An 8,561-nucleotide genomic window follows, 5' to 3' on the forward strand; every position below is an offset into this window, starting at 1 on the left:
GGGCCAGTGGCGCAATGGATAACGCGTCTGACTACGGATCAGAAGATTGTAGGTTCGACTCCTTCCTGGCTCGCAGTAACTTTCTTTTTTTCCGAGCAAGAGGGCTTGAGTACGACTGTTATGAAGGGGGCATCAGCCCCAGGCTGGGTGGCATGCTGCATTGGCCTTGAAAGCCTTTATTCACATGCTCCTTCATGCACAGCTCTTGGGAACAAAAAGGCTGATGCGCTGGCCCTGGCGTATGGGCCTATGGCCACCAAGCCAGGCTTTGGGCAGAGGCAATGGTGCCCTCCACCTAGGCACAATTTCTGTTTCAGCCCTGACGCCAGCTCCTTTGGACCAGGAAGACTCATGCAGGTTAAGAAGTGGGCCCTGTTTTATGCCGAGCCATGCTGCATTGCCCAAGCAGAACGGGGGCCAAAAAGCCTGCTGTAGATCTCCACACTCACTTGCCTGCGTCCCCGTGAGCTGCCAGGAGGGGAACGGGGCACAGGACTCTGGACAGAGCACCAGGAAACAGGCTCACCATTCACCCCCAGCTGGGAGCACTTGGTGATTGCAAGCTGGTGGTGCAGTGGATAACTTGCCTGATTTCAGGTTAGAAGTTAGTAGGTTTGACTCCTATCTGTCTTGTGTTTTTTTTCTTCTGAGCCAAGAGCTGTCTTGTGCCTGCTGCTTGCCCTTGCTTGCTCAGCTGCACCACACCCCACATGCAGCAAAACAGCCCTCCGAGGAGCCACTAAGGAACAAGCCCTTTTGCCAGTCCCCATTTCAGCTGCAGATGCATCATGGGCATGCTGGGACAAACGGCAACTCAAAGGGCTAGAGAATGTGATCATTGATCCCACTATCTCTCATGTGCTTAGCTCAGATGGTAGAGTGATCACTAACTCCCCTGCTAGGTTTAGGTCTTTTGGGGCCCTGAGCAAACAGAAAAGTGGACGCCCCCCCACACCAGGCGAGGGCAGGTTCCCTCTGCGAATGGCAGAGGGCTGCGACTGGGCCCACCTGGCCTCCTCGGCACACCTCGGGCAAGCCAGAGGGCAACAACACTGCTGAAATGAAGGTGGTCCCAGCCCCAGCTTGGCCCCTCTGCTCAACTGGTTGTTACAGAGCCCGAGCTGCGGTCCCCCAGCACTGTTGCATTGGCCAAGGCTGGGGCCAGACTTATTGGGGGGCAAACTCCACCTCTCGACCCGCACCCACCCCTGTGCTGGGCACTCTGCTGGCCCGGGCAGGGAGGTATGGCATTGTCCTGTCCTGTCCTGTCCTGTCCTGTCCCAGCAGCACGGTCCCTGGCCCAGCACTGCACCTCCATTTCACTGCTCCATCCTTAGCATGGGCATGCCGGGATAAAAGGACACGTGAGTTGCTAGAGAAAGTGGGTGTACGGTCCCGCTCCCTCTCACGTGCGAAGCAAGCACTCCACCACCTGAGCTAATTCCCCTACATGCCCATTCAGTTTAAGATTAACTGAGTCCCTGGCAAACACAACATTGTAGCCCGCACCCCCTGCACCCCCAGGCAAGGGCAGCTTCCCTCTGTGCCTGCTTGGGGGCTGTGGCTGGGCCGACTGGACCTCCTTGGCATGTCCAGGGAGAGCCAGGGGGCATGAGCACCACTGAGGGTCATGTAGCCAGTGCTGTCATCTCCAAGCGCTGTGGGACAGGCTGGGAGCAGGGTTGGCTTGGGGCATACGCACACACGAGGCTTTGGGCAGAGTCAAAGGTGCCCTCCACCTAGCCATGATTTCCATTTCAGTCCCTGGGCCAGCCCCTTCGGCACCTTTGGCTCTGACCAAGGCCTCGTGCCCCTGCCAGCCGACCCTGGCCCCAGCCTGTCCAACAGTGCAGGGGGACTCAGTGCTGGCTGCATGACCCTCAGTGATGTTCATGCTCCCAGGCTCACCAAAAATGTGCCAAGGAAGCCTGGTCAGCTCAGTAGCAGCCCCCTCCCTGGCAAGCACAGAGGGAACCTTTCCTGGCCTAGTAAGGGGTGAGGCTCCAATTTTCTGTTTGCCTAAGGACTCAATCTTAAGGGAGTTTTAGACATAGGGGAATTAGCTCAGGTGGTAGAGCGCTTGCTTCGCATGTGAGAGGTAGTGGGATCGATGCCCACATTCTCCAACAGTTCGTTTTTGCACTTTATCCTGGCATACCAGTGTAAAAGGTACAGTGCTGAAACAAGGGGCATGTTCCTTGCAGGAGGGCTCTTTTCCTGCATGAGGGGTGTGGTGTGGCTCAGCAAGCAAGGGCAACCGGGAGGCACAAGAGAGCTCTTGGCTCAGAAAAAGACCTGGGGAACATGAGCCAATCGCGGATTCAAGGCTATAGTCTTCTGATTTGTAGTCAGACACGTTATCAATTGTGCCTCTACCCCATGAATATCTATAGGCACCCAGGTGCTGGTGAAGGGTGCACCCACTTCCTGGTGCACAGAGCCCAGTGCCCCCTTACCTTCCTGACGGCTCATCATGCGCAGGCAGGTGGGCGTAGAGCTCACCAGGACTTTCTTTGGCTCCCATTGTGCTTGGGTAATTCAGCAAGGCTGGGCACGAAGTGGGTCCCTTTCTGGTGGAACTGTCCTGGATTCCTGCCAGTGCACTCACCCCTGCATAGCTACCGTGCCCCACAACTGACTTCAGACTAGCACAGCTAACTACCGCTCTCTTCACCAAGTATCATAGTTTCTAGGGTCAGAAGGGCCCTGAACTGATCATCAAGTCCAACTTCTTGAGTGCTGGATCATAATACCCCAGCCAGATATGTATCCAACCACCTCTCAATGACCCTCAATGTAGGGGAGAGCACCACCTCCCTTGGGAGCCCATTTCACAGCCTGGCAGCCCTAACTGTAGAGTAATGCCTCCTGATACCAACCCTGAACCTACTCTCAATCAATTTGTGGCCATTATTCCTTGATATCCCAGGTGGTGCCCGGGGAAACAGAGCAACACCTATTTGCTGCAGGTCCTCGCTGGTGAGCTTATAGATTTCATAGACATCAGGGCTGGAAGGGACCTTGGAAGATCATCGAGTCTAGTCCCCCGCCCCAGTGGCAGGAAATCAGCTGGGGTCATAGGACCCAAGCAAAATAAACATCTACATGTCTCTGGAAGGCGTTCAAAGTGGGTGCTTGACCCACCTCCGGTGGCAGGCTATTCCTGACCTTGGGGGCTCGGACAGTAAAGAAGCTCCTCCTCATTTCCAGCCTGAAATGGCCATGCAGGAGTTTGTGACAGTTCAACCTTGCCATCCCCTGGGGTGCTCTGGTGAACAGACGTTCCCCCAGATCCCAGTGAGCACCCCTTACAAACTTATAGGCAGCCATCAGATCACCCCTGAGCCTGCGCTTTTCCAGGCTGAAGAGTCCCATGGCTCTCAGCCTCTCATCCTGAGGACTGTTCCTGACCTCTGATCATGCGTGTGGCTCTCTTCTGACATTTGCAGAGGAAATCTGCCCTGACCTGGAGGGACACTTTCTGTTTATCCAGGACCCCACAGCCTTAAGTAACCCATGGGGCATTAGTTCAGCTGGTAGAGCACTTGCTTAGCATACAAGAAGTAGTGGGATTGATACCTGTCTTCTCTAGCTGCCTGCTTTATTTCTTGTCCCAACAAGCCTGCACTGCAGCTGAAGTCAAGGCTTGCCATGCTGCTCTGTGCCTCCGAGGAGGACTGTTTTGCTGCATGAGGGGTCTGATGCGGCTCTACAAAGAAGGGCAAGGGGAGGGCCAGGGGCAGACACAAGAGACCTCACCCACCTGCATCCCCATGAGCTGCCAAGAGGGAAGGTGGGCATGGGGCTATGGAGAGAGCACTTTCCCTAGCAGCTGGGAGACATTGGTATGTGAGAGCCAGTAGCACAATGGATAACGCATCCGGTTAGGGATCAGATGTTTGTAGGTTCAACTCTTTCTTAGCTATAATGACTCCTTTTTTTCTGAACTAGAGGGCATGAGCACCACTGATATGAAGGTGGCACCAGCCCCAGCCTGGGTGGCATGCTGCATTGGCCTTGCAAGCCTCTATGCACATGGTCCTTCATGCACAGCTCTTGGGAACGAAAAGGCTGATGCACAGGCTCTGGCATATGGGCCTATGGTCACAAAGCCAGGCTTTGGGCAGAGGCAATGGTGCCCTCCACCTAGGCACAATTTCTGTTTCGGCACCAATGTCAGCTCCTTTGGACCAGGAAGCATCAGGGAGGTTAAGAAGTGGGCCCTGTTTTATGCCCAGCCATGCTGTATTGCCCAAGCAGTACGGGAGCCAAACACCCTGCTGGAGAGCTCCACACTCACCTGCCTGAACCCCCCTGAGCTGCCAGAAGGGGAATGGGGCACAGGACTCTGGACAGAGCACCAGGAAACAGGCTTGCCCTTCACACCCAGCTGGGAGCACTGGGTGATTGTAGGCTGGTGGTGCAATGGCTAACGTGCCTGATTACAGGTTAGAAGTTTGTAGGTTTGATTCCTACCTGGCTTGTGTTTTTTTTCTTTTTCTTCTGAGCCAAGAGCTCTCTTGTGCCTGCTGCTTGCCCTTGCTTGCTCAGCTGCACCACACCGCACATGCAGCAAAACAGCCCTCCGAGGAGGCACAAAGGAACAAGCCCTTTTGCCAGTCCCCATTTCAGCTGCAGAGGCAGCATGGGCATGCTGAGACAAACGGCAACTCAAAGGGCTAGAGAATGTGAGCATTGATCCCGCTATCTCTCATGTGTTTAGTGAGCACTCTACCATCTGAGCTAACTCCCCTTCTAGTTTTAGGTCTTTTGGGGCCCTGAGCAAACAGAAAAGTGGATGCCCCCCACACCAGGCAAGGGCAGGTTCCCTCTGCGAATGCCAGAGGGCTGCGCCTGGGCCCACCTGGCCTCCTCGGCACACCTCAGGCAAGCCAGAGGGCAACAACACTGCTGAAATGAAGGTGGTCCCAGCCCCAGCTTGGCCCCTCTGCTCAACTGGTTGTTACATAGCCCGAGCTGCGGTACCCCAGCACCGTTGGATTGGCCGAGGCCGGGATCAGACCATTACCATGCCATCCCAGCATCTGAAGAAGGGTGAGACCACTTCAAGATGCTGTGTCCAGAGCCCCAAGCCCACTTTCTGTCCTGGCAGCTAAAAAAGACCTTAAACTAGCAGTGGAGTTAGCTCATCTAGCATGCAAGAGGTAGTGGGATCGATGTCTGCATGCTCCCGCAGCTTGAGTTGCCGTTTGTTCCAGCATGCTGTAGCTGCAGTGGATAGAGGGGCTGGTGCATGGGTTTCTGCCTCCTAGGAGGGGGGTTTTGTTGCATGAGGAGTGCGGTGCAGCTGAGCAAAAAAGTGCACAGGCAGGCACAAGAGAGCTCTTGGCTCAGGAAAAAAAAGGGAACCTGAGACAGGTAAGAGTCAAACCAACAGCCTTCTGATCTGATGAAGAAAGCCTGAAGGGCAATTATCTCAGATGTCAAGGTGCTTGCTTCACACCTGTGATGCAGCAGGTGTTGAGGCTAGGCCAGTCCTCTGATTTGTAATCAGACACGTTACCCATTGCGCCACCAGCCTGTATTTACCAAGTGCTCCCAGGGTTGTTTTGGTGGTGGGGTGGACACACAAGTCTTTGGACAGATCCAGTGGTGCCCTCCCCCTAGCCATGATTTCCATTTTTGCCCCTAAGCCAACACCTTCAGATTGGCAGCCTCCCAGAGCTGGAGCAGAGGGCCCTGCCTCATGCCCAGCCTTGCTGCATTGCCCAAGCACAACAGGGGCCAAAGAGCCCACTGGCGAGCTCTACACCTACCTGCCCACACCACCGTGAGCTGGCAGGAGGGAAAGGGGCACTGGGATCTTTGCAAAATATCAGGACGTGTGCTCACCTTCAGCAGCAGCTGGGCTATGGGTAGACTAATGGGCCAGTGGCACAATAGATAACAACTCTGATTGCACATCAAAAGATTGTATGTTCAACTACTGCTTGCCTTGTGTTGCTTTTCATTCCTGAGCCATGTGCCTGCTGTTTGCCCTGAGCCTCACCACGCCAGTCCGATGTTCTCTCTAAGGAATCACTTTCAAAGGCTGCAGAGTGGCACAGATACAGAGTGCAGATCCTGCCTGCCCTTGGCCTGCGCAAAGATCACAAGCCAGGCCACGTGCCCTCACTTGGCTACCTGCGGCCCGCATCTGGAGGGGCTGTAGGGATCTGATTGCCCATGACCCGGCTTGGGCATACTGGGACTAAATGCACCCCAATCCGCTGGAGAACGTGGGCATCAATCCTGGTACCTCTTACACGTTAAGAGAGCACTCGGTCATCTGAGCCAATTCCCCTGCTGCTCTGACCTTTACCGGGGCCTTGTAACCTTATCTTGAGATACAGACAGAGGAAAACCAACACGGATTAGGGGCATCCAACATGGGTTCATTAGAGGCAGGTCCTGTCAGAGCAACATGGTGGCCTTCTACGACCAGGTCACAAAATCCTTAGAAGCAGGTGTCGCGGTGGACGTAGTCTTTCTGGACTTTAGGAAGGCCTTCGACACTGTCTCTCACCGCATTCTCATTAATAAACTAGGAGACAGTGGCTTTGACACCTACACAGTGAAATGGGTCACTAACTGGCTGGAGGATCACACCCAGAGAGTGGTGGTGGATGGGTCCTATTTGACCAGGAGGGATGTGGACAGTGGGGTCCTGCAGGGCTCGGTCCTTGGGCCCGCACTGTTCAACATCTTCATCAGCAACTAGGTAGAGGGGGTGAAAAGCACCTTGTTCAAATTTGCAGACAATGCTAAGATGTGGGGGGAAGTGGGAACACTGGAATGGAGGGACAGGCTGCAATCAGACCTGGACAGGTTACAGGGGTGGGTGGATGAGAACAGCATGGGTTTCTACACTGAAAAGTGCAAGGTGCTGCACCTGGGGGGGAAGAACCAGCAGCAGACCTACAGGCTGGGGAACTCCCTTCTCGTCAGCGCAGAGTCAGAAAAGGATTCTGGAGTCATTATTGATGCCAAAATGACATTGGCTGACAGTGTGGGGATGCGGTAAGGAAGGCTAACCGTACCTTGTCGTGCATCCACAGATGCATCTAGAGCAGCTCCAGGGAGATGATCCTTCCCCTCTACTCGACATTGGTCAGGCCGCGGTTGGAGTACTGCGTCCAGGTCTGGGCACTGCACTTCAGGAGGGATGTGGACAGCATGGAGAGGGGCCAGAGGAGGCCACTCGCATGGTTGGGGGCAGCAGGACAGGCCCTACGAGGAGAGGCTGGGGGATCTGAACCTGTTCAGCCCCTGCAAGAGAAGGCTGATGGGAGATCTGGTGGCCATTTACAAACTAGTCAGAGGGGACCAGCAGGCATTGGGGGAGTCCCTGTTCCCCTGAGCACTCCCATGAGTGACTAGAAACACCAGTTCCAAGCTGACAGAGGTTAGATTCAGGCTAGACATCAGGAAGCGCTGCTTCACTGTCAGGGCAGCTAGGACCTGGAACCAACTTCCAAAAGAAGTGGTGCTGGCTCCGACCCTGGGGGTCTTTAAGAGGAGGTTAGACAAACACCTTGCTGGGGTCGTTTGAGCCCAGTACTTTTTCCTGCCATGGTAGGGGGTTGGACTTGATGATCTGTTCAGGTCCCTGCCGACCCGACCTACTATGAGACTATGAAAGGTTAGGCATTTGCATTTGTGGACATATTCATCCAGTTGACAAAAGGAGCAGTTTAACAAAGTATAAAACACAAGGAGCACACCAAACAATACTGCTTGGCAAAATATAAATAAACCAAATACAAAACCTCAAATAACGAGACATAGGGTATAGGCACCAGGAGGGGGAAAAAGGGGAATACACAATGCCCTCCTTCCACTGCAACAAGAACTTCTCCCTGTCACTTTACTCACCCCTCCTTGGATTTGAACTCATACCTCACTTTTGGTAGGTAGAAAAATTTACCACATTGCCACCAGTGTTGGCACTAACCCAAGCAGGGTCTTGACCTTCACAGAACCCCGGCCTCACATTGAACTGCCCTGCCTCTTATTGGAGGAGCTGGAAGCAGAGCTGGGAACCTCTCAGGTCGCTGCTCAGATCCTTGCTGGATCTGGGGAGCCTCCTCTGCCAGCCGCAGCCTCTCATAGGGGATCCTGGAGCCCAGCAGGGAGCCTCTCCTGCCGCCCGCACACCGCGGTGCTGAGGGCCCCAGTGCTGCCTGCAGGTCCCACTCCTTCGGGCTCTTCTGGGGCAACTGCTTCCGCCCACTGGCCCGGGTCTTTGAAGCTCCTTCCTTGTGGTCCCTCACAGGTCTCCTCCATGTCAGCTGCGCTACCCTTTTATCCCCAAGGGGCCAATCAGGGGACATGGATGGTGAGTCTCTGGGGCCTGATTGGTGAGGAGAGAGAATCTCAAGCCCTCCAATCATATTTTACCCATTCAAAACTCCTGGGAGAAATCATTACCAGCCAGGTTAAAGTCAAACCTAACAACTCTCTTGGTGCGCGGCATCAACCAATATTTTACCCATCCATCTTTGCAGGCATCAATGCTATAGTTGCTTAATTCATTGATGAGGTTGGGGTAAAAACACATC

General features: G+C 54.4%; 1 non-coding gene across 1 annotated transcript; it reads left to right on the plus strand.

Annotated features, from left to right (window-relative positions):
- On the plus strand, nucleotides 1-73 carry TRNAR-ACG (transfer RNA arginine (anticodon ACG)). The gene has a single exon. It is a non-coding gene; the product is annotated as a tRNA-Arg (tRNA).
- The last annotated feature ends 8,488 nt before the right edge of the window (nucleotides 74-8,561 follow it).

The sequence above is a fragment of the Alligator mississippiensis genome, chromosome 3 (assembly GCF_030867095.1).
Source record: "Alligator mississippiensis isolate rAllMis1 chromosome 3, rAllMis1, whole genome shotgun sequence".
Taxonomy (NCBI): Eukaryota; Metazoa; Chordata; order Crocodylia; family Alligatoridae; genus Alligator; species Alligator mississippiensis.